Here is a 12,830-nt window from a genome sequence, read left to right as displayed (position 1 = left end):
AGAGCAACTTCCTTCTGCTTTCCCTTTTATTTCTAAATGCAGGTTACAAGCCTTCTGGTTGGTGCTTTCCGTATCCTGGGATTTGACATGAGAGAGATTCTTCACAGCTGGGTTAAAGGTGGAGGCATCCACTTGACCAGGAATGCAGGCCACTCCCAAACTGCTAGCCAGTGAGGAAACAGATTTCAGTCTCAAAACCATAAAGGACTGAATGCTGCTAATAACATGAATGAATTTGGAAGCACATTCTCCCAAGTCTTCAAGAAGTCAGTCTGGCTAACACCTTCGTTTCAGCCTTGCAAACTCAGCCTTGCTTGGCCCAGAATTCTGACCTACAGAGCAACTGGCCAACAAATGGGCACTAACAGCTGGGCATTGACTTAAGCCATAATGCTTGTGATAATTCTTTGTCCAGTAAAGAAAACTAATGTAAGCTATTTTGTTGTTTTTGTGGTGCTTAGGATAGAAGCCAGGGGCTTGTACTTGCTAGGCAAGGGCCCTCCTGCTGAGCTATACCTCCAGCCTTTTAATTTTCTTTTGAGACAGGGTCCTGCTAAGTTGTTGAGGCTGCCTCCACCTTTTTCTTTTTCTCCCTAGGAAATTTTTACTGATAAATGTTTGTGATACATGGTATTTATATTCATTTCAAGGAATTTGTACAAATATATATCTTGATCATTTTCAATCCCCCTTTTTTTCTCCCTTGCCTGTTCTCCAAAAAGTCTGCCTTATTTTACCCTTTATTTATATTTTGGATTTCTCATATAAGAGAAACCGTGTGATTTTTAACTCTCTGCATCTGACTTATTTTACTTAGTATCAATTCAAAGTCCATCCATTTCTTGCAAGTGAAATGAATCGCTCTTCTTTATGGCTGAATAAAATTCCATTGTGTGTGTGTGTGTGTGTGTGTGTGTGTATCAGATTTGCTTTATGCATTCATCTGTTGATGGCATCAAGGCTGCTGTGTAGCTATAAACATGGGTATATATGTATCGTCATACTATCATGCATTTAATTCTTTGGGGAATATACCCAGCAGCGGTATAGCTGGGTCAAATGGAATTTTAAGCTTTTAGTTTTTCCGAGGAATCTCCATACCAGTTTCCTTAGCAGCTGTACTAGTTTACATCTTCACCAGCAGTGTAGAAAGATTCCCTTTCTCTCACATCATCAGCACTTGCTGTTTTTTTTTTTTTTTTTTTTTTTTTGAATTCTTGATCATGGCTATTCTGAGCATGTTGAGGTGGATTTTCTCTCGTGGCTAAAGATGATGAGGATTTTCTTCATGAACTTACTGGCCATTTGTACTTCTTTTGAGGTGGGTCTATTCATTTCATTTGCCCATTTTTTGATTGACTGTTGGTCTGGAGGGAGTTAATATTTTTTAGTTCTTTGTATATTCCAGATATTAGTCTTCTATCAGAAAAATAGCTGGCAAAATTCTTTTACATTCAGTAGATTGTCTCTTCACTCTGTTGACTGACTCCTTTGCTGTGCAGAAGTGTTTTAATTGTTGGTTCTTGGTGTTATTTCTTGTCCTATTGGAGATCTAGTCAGGAAGTCCTTACCTGTGCCTGTGGCTTCAAGTGTTTTTCTTATATGATCTTCTAACAATTTCAAAGTTTGTTTTTATAACCACATGTTTAATCCATTTTGACTTAATTTTTGTATGGAGTGAGAGATATCCATCTAGATTCATTATTTTTTCTGTGTCTTTTTGAGACAGAGTCTCACTATGCAGTTCAGGCTGGCCTTGAACTCACTTTATAGCCCAGGCTGGCCTCAAACTCACTTTGTAGCCCAGATTGGCCTTAGACCCACAGTGGTCTTTCTGCCTTAGCCTCCCAAGTGCTGGGATTACAAGTATGCACCACCATGCCCAACCAGGTCCAGATTCATTCTTCTGCAAGTGGATAACCAGCTTTCCCAGGACCATTGGTTAAAGAGGATGTCTTTTCTCCACTACATGTTTTTGGCCCCTGCCCTGGTTACTTTTCTCTCATTGCTGGGACAAAATACCCAATACCCAAAATGAAGGAGGGAGATGTTTATTTAACTCACAGTTTGTGGAGGTTTCAGTCCATAATCATCTGGCTCCAAGGCAGGGTGGCTTGGCACTGGGGCAGCACTTCAAGGCAGCAGCCAGCAAAAGCAGCAAGAGGAAAAGCGAGGAGAGCAAGCCTCTTCTCCTCCCTTATATTATATGCAGGCTACCCCCTGCCCCCCCGCCAGGGCAGATATAGCACTCACAAAAATCTATGCCCTCCTCTTGAACAGGATGAGTACATTTATAAAATAAGGATCCTGGTTCCCTGCTGAGTCTCTTAAACTTCTAAACTTCGCAAGTTGATACAGTATGTCAACCATAACAGCCCCTTTGTCAAAGAGTCAGATAGCTTCTGGGCATGACTGTGCACACCTGTAATCTCAGCACTTGAGAGGCTAAAGCAGGAGGATCACTGTGAGTTTGAGGCAAGCCTGAACTGCATAGCAAGACCCTATCACAAAAAAAAAAAAAAAAGTCAGCTGGTCAAAGGTGCATGAGGTTGTTCTGCATCTTCCATTGGTCTCCGTGTCTGTTTTTTGTGCCAGTACCATGTTGTTTTGTTACCATAGCTTTGTAATACAACTTGAAATCAGGATTGTGATGTCTCCTGCTATTTTTCTCCCCTCAAGATTACTTGGCTATTCTAGGTTTCCTCTGGTTCTCTATGAATTTTAAGATTTTTTTCTAGTTTTGTGAAGAATGTTGGTATTTGTGTAGGGACTGCGGTAAGTCTGTGTATGACTTTTGTTTATAATGGCCTCAGCTTCCTGAGTAGCTTGAGATTACAGGCTTGAGCCATCACACGTGGCTACACTACATAGGTCTTTATGGACCCAGCCTCAGAAGTCATGCATTTCACTTTCACCATCATCAGCCTCCTCAAATTCAGTGGGAACAGATACAGACTCACCTCTCAGAGGCAGGTGTGTCAGTAACAAAGAAGAGCATACAGGATGCCAAGTACTGTTCCCATTTCAAGACAGGGTTTTACTTTGTAGTAGAGTGTGGCCCTAAACTCACTATGTAGTCCAGCCTGCCCTTGAACTTGTAACGATCCTCCTGCCTCAGCCTCCCCAAGTGCTGGGATGACCAGCATGTACCACCATGCCAGGCTGAGATGAAAAATATCATGGCAGCCACCTTTGAAAAGTACAATCTACCATATTCCTTGAAATTCACTAGTTATAGAAGTAGAGGTGAAAAGATGTCACAGATTCTCTGTAAAAGGAAGATGTCAGCTGTGGTGATCACACAGCAGTGTGAGGTTTCAGCCTGTGCGTCCACGGCAAGTGCTTGGCTTGGGGCCTGCTATATAGCAAGTGCTCAGGAAGCTGTATCTGTCCTCATCATTGTCATCCAGTTCAGCCCACTCATTTTACAAAGCCAGCTTGAAGCTTTAAGGGAGCGTGTCATTTTCCAGGTGACACAGTGAATTCATGGAACAGGATTGAGGTTTCTACTTCTCACATCAAGCTTCTGCACAAATCCCTTTGACTTTCTGCTGTGTTTTTGTCATTCTAACTATGTTATGAGCTCCTTTAGGCTGGACAGACAGTGACCAGCTGTCTGAGGCCCATGATAGAGTGCTCTCTGAGGGTCAGTGAGGCTCTGTGGCCAGCCCAGCGCTTCCCCTCAAAACACCTGAACCCTGAAAGAGAAATACTACCTCTCGCCGTGGCCTTTTCACTGGCATGGCCCACATGCAGTGTGACCAGGTCTGCCTGTTCCAAAGGGTGTTTCCCGCTAGGCAAATAGGGATGCACATAGTGTGGACATGATTGTCATGGTAGGTGCTGGGCTGGCAAATGTTGGGGTGCACACAGTTGCCCTCCATATGCATGGGCTCTGCATCTGGAGTCAATCCCCTGGCTGCAGAGGATCAGGAAGGAATCTCATTGGTACTGAGCTCATGCAGACAGTTTTCTTTCTCATTGTGCCCTGAACGATACAGTGCAGCCACTACGCCCCCAGCATTCACATGTCATCAGGTTCTGGGCAGTGGGGTGATGAGTCGAAGACTGCGGATGAGCTGTGGTTTATATCCAGCCGTCCCGCAAAGCCTCATGTGGCAGAGGCGGGACTCTGGGAGGTGCCTGCGTCAGGGGGCAGTGCGCTTGTTGATGGATAGGGCACTGATGAGTTGATAGTGAAATGTACCGCTAGGAGGCAGGGCTTGGGGGCCACTGGGGTTGTGGCCTGGAAGGTGATAGCTCCCTCCTGGCTCCATGCCTGGCTCTCTGCTTTGTGGCTACTGTGATGTCAATAGCTTTCTTCTCCTGGGCCTTTCCACCAAGCCTTGCCTGGCTTGGAGCCTGCCAATTAGAGGCCAAAAATGTGAGCCAAAATAAACCTCTCCTCTAAACATTTTTTTTCTTTTTGAGGCAGGGTCTTGCTAATGTATACTAATTTCCAATTTGTGGCAGTCCTCTTGCCTCAGCCCCCTAGGTGCTGGGAATACCATGACTGGCTCCTGGTAGGTTGAATTTTTTGGGGTGGTGGCACATACCTATGATCTCAATACTCAGAAGGCTGAGGCAGGAGAATCGCTATGAATTCAAGGTTAGCATGGGCTACAGAGTGAGTTTAAGATTAAACTACATAGCGAGACTCTCTCTGAAAAAATAAAATAAATTTTTTAAAACTTTTAAATATTTCAGTGGTATTGGGGATCAAATCTGGGTCCTTTGCACTTAAGCTACATCCTCAGCGTTTTCTAAATTTAATTTTATTTTTAATTTTGAAACAAGGTCTTGCCAAATTGCCCAAGCTGCGGTTGAACTTGGGACCTTCTTGCCTCAGCCTCCCAGAGTGCTGGGGCTACAGGTATGAATATTTATTGATTATGGCAATCAACGAATGGGCCACACCTACACTAGAAACAGAAAGTAAGACATGGTAATGGAACCTGGCTAGCAGTTAAAGAGAGACAGGAATGAGAGGGTCACCAAGGTGGATTGAGAAAGATACAGAGCTAGGAATGAGCAAAAATGTGGAGTGGAGTGTGGTAGCATATGCCTGTAATCCCAGTACTTGGAAGGCTGAAGCAGGTAGATCACGAGTTCAAGGCCAGCCTGAGCTACAAAGCAAGTTTAGGCCCAACCTGGACTATAGAGTGAGGCCTTGGTCTCACAAGACCAAAAGAAGAGCAAAGAAACAAACAAACCTGTGAAAGATTTGAAATGTCTGACTGTTTTAAGATTAGAGAATATTGTACTGCTGGCCTGTAATTATCCCAACCCTCAGGTAATCTTGCCCTGCTGTTGGTTGCACTGGGGTGCTTGTTTGTCTGGTTTTTTTTAGTACTGGGGATTGAACCCAAGGTTTTTGCACTGTGCTATCTCCCTAGCCCCTTTTTATCTTTTATTTTGAGACAGAGATTTGCTAAGTCACTTAAGTTGCCTGGGCTGGGCTCAAAACTTGTGATCCTCCTGCCTCAGCCTCCCATAATGCTTGTGTGTCACCATGCCTGGCCCATTTCACTGCATTTTGATAGGTGAGACTGAACAGCTACAGGTTTATAATTGTTTCAAAGAAAACTTCTCTTATACTTGCATTACCAGAACTCTTTGTGTCGCTCAGGCATGAGCTGTGAGGTACTCGCTGAGAGGTTGAGAGGCACTCACACCAGCATGGCTGGCAAGTCTGACCAGCACCCCTCAGCAGGAAAATAAAAAAGAACATAGTCTCTGCCTTTTCCCAGTATTTTTTTTAAATTTAAGATCGGGGTCTCGCTGTGTACTATAGGTAGACTGTAAACTTGCTTATGTAGCCCAGGGTGACATCAAACTCCTAGCAATCCTCTTGCCTCAGCCCCCTGAGTGCTGAGATGACAGGGTATATTCCACCATGCCCTCATCCTTTTCCAAGTTTTCTTTTTTTGTACTGGGAATGGAACTCACAACCTTGCGCTTGCCTGTTTGGCGCTTTGCCGCTGAACTAAATCCCTGGCCTTTTCCCCAGTTTTGAAAGTGCTGCTTCGTCCATTTTCTTCTATCCCAGGTTCTCAGTCATGAGCCCCATGAAATCTGGTTGACATGAATGACCCTGGGTCTATGTGACTCTGCAGTGAGTTCTGGTGCAACAGAGCAGAGTGCTTTTTAATTGTTCTTTTACACTTTTTATCCTGAAATCATTTCAGACTCTCTCAAAAGTTAGAATAGTCTGAAGGTGTAATAGTAAAGCAATAAATGTTGCCCTTGAAAAAACTTTTGACATATGCCTTTTACCTAGATTCACCAACACTTGTATTTTGCTACATTCATTTGCTCTGCCTACCCCTAAGTGTGTGTTTTAAGAACTTCAGTGTGAGATGGGGGTGGGCACACACACTTGTAGTCCTCGCTACTCAGGAGGCTGAGGCAGGAGGCTCACTTGAGCCTAGGACTTTGAAACTAGCTTGGGCAACAGAACAAGACTCCAACTTGGGGCAGGGAGAGAGGGAGGAAGAAAAGTTCAGTGTGTATTTCCTAAGCATATAGACATTCAGAGTTTCTTTACATGACCATGATAATAAAAACCAACATTGAGCATTGATATAATACTTTATAACACTTTATGCTTTGTAGTCAAAGTTGCCAACTGTCTCAATAACAAAAACCATTTTGTGTTTCTACTTCAGGATCTAGGCCAGGATCACATGTGACATTTAATTTAATGTCTCTTTAGTCTCCTTTAATCCAAAATACTACTTCCTGTTTTTGATGCATGACTTGACATTTTAGACGAGCAAGCCACAGTTTGCTGGAATCCCTTAACAGGGGTTCACTTGGTGTTTCCTCATGCCACTTTTGTGGTCTGAATGTGCATGTCATTCCCCAAATTTATATGCTGGAAGCTACTCGCAAAGTGACAGCATTAGGAGGGTGGGAGTCTCTGGGGAGTGATTATGTCATGACAGCTCTGCCCTCATGAATGTGATTAGCACCTTTATAGTGTTTGGGCACAATTGTATGATTAGTAAAGGCACAGTTACAGAAGAGCATACTTACAGGTATTTCCTAGTAAAAGCTAGAGATCGGTTAGAGTCCTGTGACCAGGCTCCTGCTGCTTGTCACGGCTGCTAACTTAAGTCGCCCTTGACTGTCTGGGTCCGACTGCTTTTCTTCTGATAATGCACTGGGCCAATGTGACTATTCTCAGCTTACGTTTCCCTTATTAAGAAAATATATTGCTTCTAACTGGCTTCAAGGACTTTGGTTGGGGCAGAGTAACCCAAAGATACTTTTTAACTGCACTTGTTCCACTTGAACCCCCTGCCCTCCTCTCCGGGATTTTCCTGCTGTGACAAACAATTCCTGACAATATGTGGCTTGATTCAATCCACGTAACCAATCGTGTAAAGCCTTGTACTTCCTGCTTGCAAACTGTGTTTAAACCAAGCCCAGTGCTGCCTCAGTGCTGATGATTTGGAACTGAGGTTCCCATCAGCCCACTCGTGTAATAAACAGTAGCCTTCTAGATTCCTCGGTGCAGTCTTCCATTAGCTTTGATATTGGTTTTTCTATAACAATGGAGAGATGGGCAAAAGGGTTGAAGAGTGCACTGGAACCCCTTTGTGGACTTTCTGTCATTTTTGCCATGTGAGGACACAGCAGGAAAGTGCTGTCTTGAAAGCAGAGTGACCTCACCAGACACAGAGTCTGCTGCTGTCTTGATTTGGGACCTCCTGGCCTCCAGGACTGTGAGAAATATATTTCTGTGGTTTATAAATGCCCAGTCTAAGGTGCTTTATTCTAGCATCCCAGTGGACTGAGCCACCTACCTGAGGATGCTTGTTTGTGGCAGGGCCACCATGGGAACAAGGTTGCGGCCCTGAGCCCACGTGAGGAAACTGGCAATCCATCTGGCTATTGGTGACATAAAGCGAGTGTTGGCCACATTTCTCCTCCCTTATAGCCAGTGTTTTCTCCTTGCAATTAATAAGTAATTCGGGGGGAGGGGCTTTGGGATTATGTATATATCTGTTTCTCATCAAATATTTAACTCACTTGTTTTAATATCCATTGATGATTGTTCCCCGAATCAAGTACTACTATAGTGATAGCAGCGTTTTACTTTAATGATTTTTCTGTCTAATGGTTTAAAGCAATAAAACTCAGAAATGTATTTTATTAAATTTGCCCCGGAATGCTGGCCAGCATTTCCAGAAACAGATAAGCGTTCCTGAATTACGAGTGTGCAAATGGAACATTGAGGCTTTGAGTAGTTTATGAAGCTTTTATTTATTTGTTTTGCCATATCCTGTGCTGATTTCCTTGGAATATTTGCTCTTCAGTTCTACCAAAGGGAATAAATAGCACTGTGCCCCCAGAGAAGCTGGATGAATAAAACAGTAGGCAGACAGCTTGGCTCGGCTATTTTCAGGCACGGCTGAAAGTAATCTTCGAGCCATCTGTGGCCCTGATTCTCATCTTTCATGTTCTTCACTGTTTTGCTGCGGTGACCATGGCGGCTCGAGGCTGGGCGCTTCTCCATCTTCCAGGGCAGCGGGGACGTTAATGCAGTGAGAAACTTCTTTGCATGGCCATCCGGCCAGGGTCTCTCAGGCAGTGAAGTGACGAATGGGAGGAAGTTGTATTCAGCCTCCCTGAGACCTCGGCTTCCTCCAGTCCCTGATTTCCCTCCAGTCACCTGGCGCCTCCAGGGAGGGTGAAACCAGCACCTGTGAAGGGGGCTGCAGCTTCTGGCTCCCCTGTCCCCGTCCCCGCCCTGCCAGGCCTCGTCACAGGACCCTGCTGAAGGGGAGGCCCCAGCTGGGCAGGAGACTTAAATTAATCTAGGCTGGATTAACAGAAAAAGCATGCAGGTTAAGATTTTCAGCTGGAGGCTGAGGCAGGAGGATTGCAGTGAGTTTGAGACCAGTCAAGGCCAGCCTGAATTACAAAGTGAGACCCTGTCTGGAAAAAAAAAACAAAACCAGAATTTCCCATGACTTTGGTGTCTTCATAAGGAAATGAAGGTCCAAAGAACAGGTGAAAGCGGCCTGCTAAGGGAGGCCACCGTGGAAAGGCAACTAAATGATGTGGGGAGACTGAAGGGCAGTAAGAATTCTCTTTACAAGGCCTGTTTGTGCAGGATTGTCTTAGCTGTGAGTCCAGCAGAAGAGCTGGACTCAGTGGAGTGGCCAGAGTGCCTGACCTCCACTGCTGAGTGACCCTTCACCTTCACACAGGAAGTCTCCCTGATGACTGCTGAGCACTCCCACCCTGAGAGGATTCTAGGAAACATGATCCAGCTTATCCAAGCTGACACAGAGCCAGCTGTAACACCCATTTTTGGAGGCGGGGGGGGGGGGCAATGAAGGTTTGAGGCAGGATCTCACTATGTAGTGCAGGTTGGCTTTGAACTCACAGCAGTCCTCCAGCCTCAGCCTCCCTAGTGCCGGGATTGCAGGCTTGTGCCACCACATCTGGCTTAACCCTACCATACCCCACCCCCTTTAAACACTGCCATGTTTTTCCCCATTCCCTTTACTGATGTATATAAGAGTACTTGTGCATGCACACACGTGCACACACACACACATAGCCGTCTTGGGCACATGTTGCTGTTTCTTTTCCCTGAACCTTGAGAGTAGGTTGCAGATGTCACCCTGCTTCACTCTGTAACAAAGCAGATCCACAGTCATGGGTTGGGGACCAGGACATTGACAGAGCACTTCACCTCTAGTCCATGTTTGCATTTTGTCAGTTGCCCCCATTGTGTCCTTAGTGGTGTTTTCTTTCAGTCCAAGCCCCAGTCCAGCACAGTGCAGGGCATTCAGCAGTCACCTGTGATGTGGGACAGTCCCTGAGCCTGTCTGTTGCATGGGACATTGACAGGCTGGTTGTTGGCCTTTGCCCGCGGTTTGCTCACCAGTCAGTTTAGGTCTCAGGCTTACGCTGCAGAAGTGAGCCTCAGCCTTCGCAGGGTTTTGGCAGGACGAACGGTTCACCCAGGCCAGCCCACTGCCCACTGCCCACTGCCCACTGCCCACGTCCACCCTGAGTCTCCCCGCAGCCTGGAGCAGCAGTAGGAAGATGGGGAAGGAGCACAGCTGCTGCTCACGGTTCCTGTCCCACAGGAACACTAGGCCAAGTCACCACGTCCTGTGATGGGCTGAAAGGAAGTTTCCCAACTCTGCCACATGTGTCAGCATTAGACTGGACCTATTTATTATCAGTATGTTCTCATGGATTCATAGTTTGGTGGTGCAGCCCTTTAATCCCAGCACTCTGGGAGGCTGAGGCAGGAGGACTGCAGGTCTGAGCCCAGCCTGGGTAACTCAGTGGATTAGCAGGACCCTTGTCTCAAAAAAAAAGTCAAGGGTGTCGTTCATTGCAGAGGTCCTGGGTTCAATGTCCAATAATCCCCACTTCCACCCCCAGAACTTCACTGCCCTGTGAAGTTTACTCCTTGAAGCTGTCTGCTCTGATCTTTTGGCATTAACTGAACAAATTATCTGTTTTCCAAGTGCCATTTCCTCCCTTGCCAATTCTGTTCTGTCGGCCCTTACACCTTATAGGAACTAACTTCACTGTTTTCTGGTTTTTACTTCCTGTGTTGCTTTTCATAGAAAATAAGGTGATGTATGGATGTTTCCTTCTGCTTTCTCACACAGAAGCTAACAGAATATAATCTTTTTTTAATTTTTATTTTTCACATAATGATAAATCCTGGTGCTGGGCTTGGTGCATGCCTATAACCCCAGCACTCAGGAGGCTAAGAGGCTGAGGAGGGAGGGTTGTGAGTTCAAGGCCAGCCTGGACTACATAAGAAGACCTTGTTTCAAAAACCAAAAAAAAAAAAAAAAAAAAAAAAAAAAAAAAAAGCAACATGTAATAGCAACTACTCCATATCACCTAGGGGTGCACGTACCACAGTTTATTGAACTAGGATCCTTTATTCAGAAACTTAGGTCATTTCTACTATTTTGCAAGTTCAAGTAATGCTTAATATCCCTGCATATAGACTTTTTTTGTTGTTATAGGTACGTTTTAAAAAGAAAGTCCTGAAGGTGGTATTTGCCAGGATAAAGAGCAAATACAGACTTGGTCTTGTCATAAATTACCACATCTGCCTGCCTCAGGGTCCATGTGTGTCATCACCCACCTACAGCCTTCTCAACGAAGTATATTGTCAAGCTGTACAGTGCCTCAGAAAAGGGTGTAGCTTTTTACATGAAACATGTCGAGGTATAATTCACACACAGTTCACACACTTCAAGTGTACAAGTTGGAGGACTTCACAGTCATGCAGCCATTGCTATAATCGATTTTAGAACATTTTCATCAGCCCGAAAAGAAAGTCCCTACTCATGAGCAGTTGGGGAATGGTTTAGAGCTTCAACATATATTTTGGGACGCAGTTCAATCTAAGAATATATCATAAATGTGTTACCAAATGTGATGCAATCCAAGTTGTTAACAAATTTAATGCAATTCAAATGAAAAATAAAAACATATTAATGGGACCAGATGAGCTGACTCTAAATTTTTTTTGAAAAGCTAAGAAAACACTGAAAAGTTGCTCTTCCAGGTATTAAAGAATACTAGAAAGCCTCTGGTTAAAATAGTATACAAATCAATGGGATGCGTACAGTATGTATGGAACTTAGGATATGATGAAGGTCACATCTCTAATCACTAGACAGAGGTGGCTTTTTAAGAAATGATGGTAGAGCAACAGGATACTCACTTGGGAAAAGATACAAACTAGATCCACACTTCCCAGAGTACACAAGAATAAACCCTAAATGGATTAGAGATCTAAGGTTTGAAAAGGCCACTATACAAGTACCAGAAGAAAAAGAATTTTCTTATAGCTGTGGTGTAAGAACAACACTTCTAACTTGACTCAAAATCCAGATGCCATGGGGGGGACCGGAGATGGAGGGAGGAGGGGGAAGGGAAGAGAAGATGAAAAGAATGATATGTCATGCGATGCCACGTGTACACATGCGCCCATACAAGTACAAATTCAGATGCAATAAAAGAAAATGTTGATAAATTTGATGATCTAAAATTTTAAACATTTTGGTAACCTTATTGAGATTCCAGAACCTCAGAATGTAACCTTATTTCAGAACAGGGTTGTTGCAGACTTTCAGATGGATCCCACTGGGGTAGGATGGGCCCTTAACCCAGTGACTCTTGGCGTTTTGCTCTGTAGTACCTGGATGGGCCCCAAGGCCTTGTTCATGCAAGGCAAGACCTCTCCCACTGAGCCGCACCACCGGTTGGGATGGTTGTTAGAAACAATTGTACTCCAAGACTGAAACAGAAATAGAGCCTGAGTTTCCAGCATGATGGCTTTAGCCATCATGTGAGCTAATTCCTTAAAGTCTGTGTGGGTGGGTGGTACTGGGGATTGAACCCAGGGACTTCACACTGAGCTGCCTCCCCAGCCCTTTTTATTTTTTGAGACAAGGTCTTGCTAACTATAAGTTATCCAGGCTGGGCCTGAACTTGTGGTCCTCCTGCCTCAGCTTCCCAGAGAGCTGGGATTCCAGGCCTACGCCACCACATCCAGCTTTGCCTAGAGCAGTCTTTAAAGTCAAGCTCCTGTTGAGGTGTATCTCACTGTTGACTGACTCAGGTCAGTTTCCCTCAGTACATGGCAGGCCCTCTCAATATGAAGATTCAAGTTTTCTCTTTGTTTCTGGAAAACCCAATTAGAGTAGAAAAATTACCTCTCTTACACTGTCTTTTAAGGATCTAGTTACACATTATATTGGAGTTTTTGTGGATAGCTTCCATTTTAAACAACTTTTTTTCAAGGCAAGTGCTTATGCCACTGAGAT

This window comes from Cavia porcellus, unplaced genomic scaffold (genome assembly GCF_034190915.1).
Source record: "Cavia porcellus strain 051 isolate PalLab524CR breed Dunkin Hartley unplaced genomic scaffold, mCavPor4.1 scaffold_3, whole genome shotgun sequence".
NCBI lineage: Eukaryota > Metazoa > Chordata > Mammalia > Rodentia > Caviidae > Cavia > Cavia porcellus.
This window is presented reverse-complemented; position numbering follows the sequence as displayed.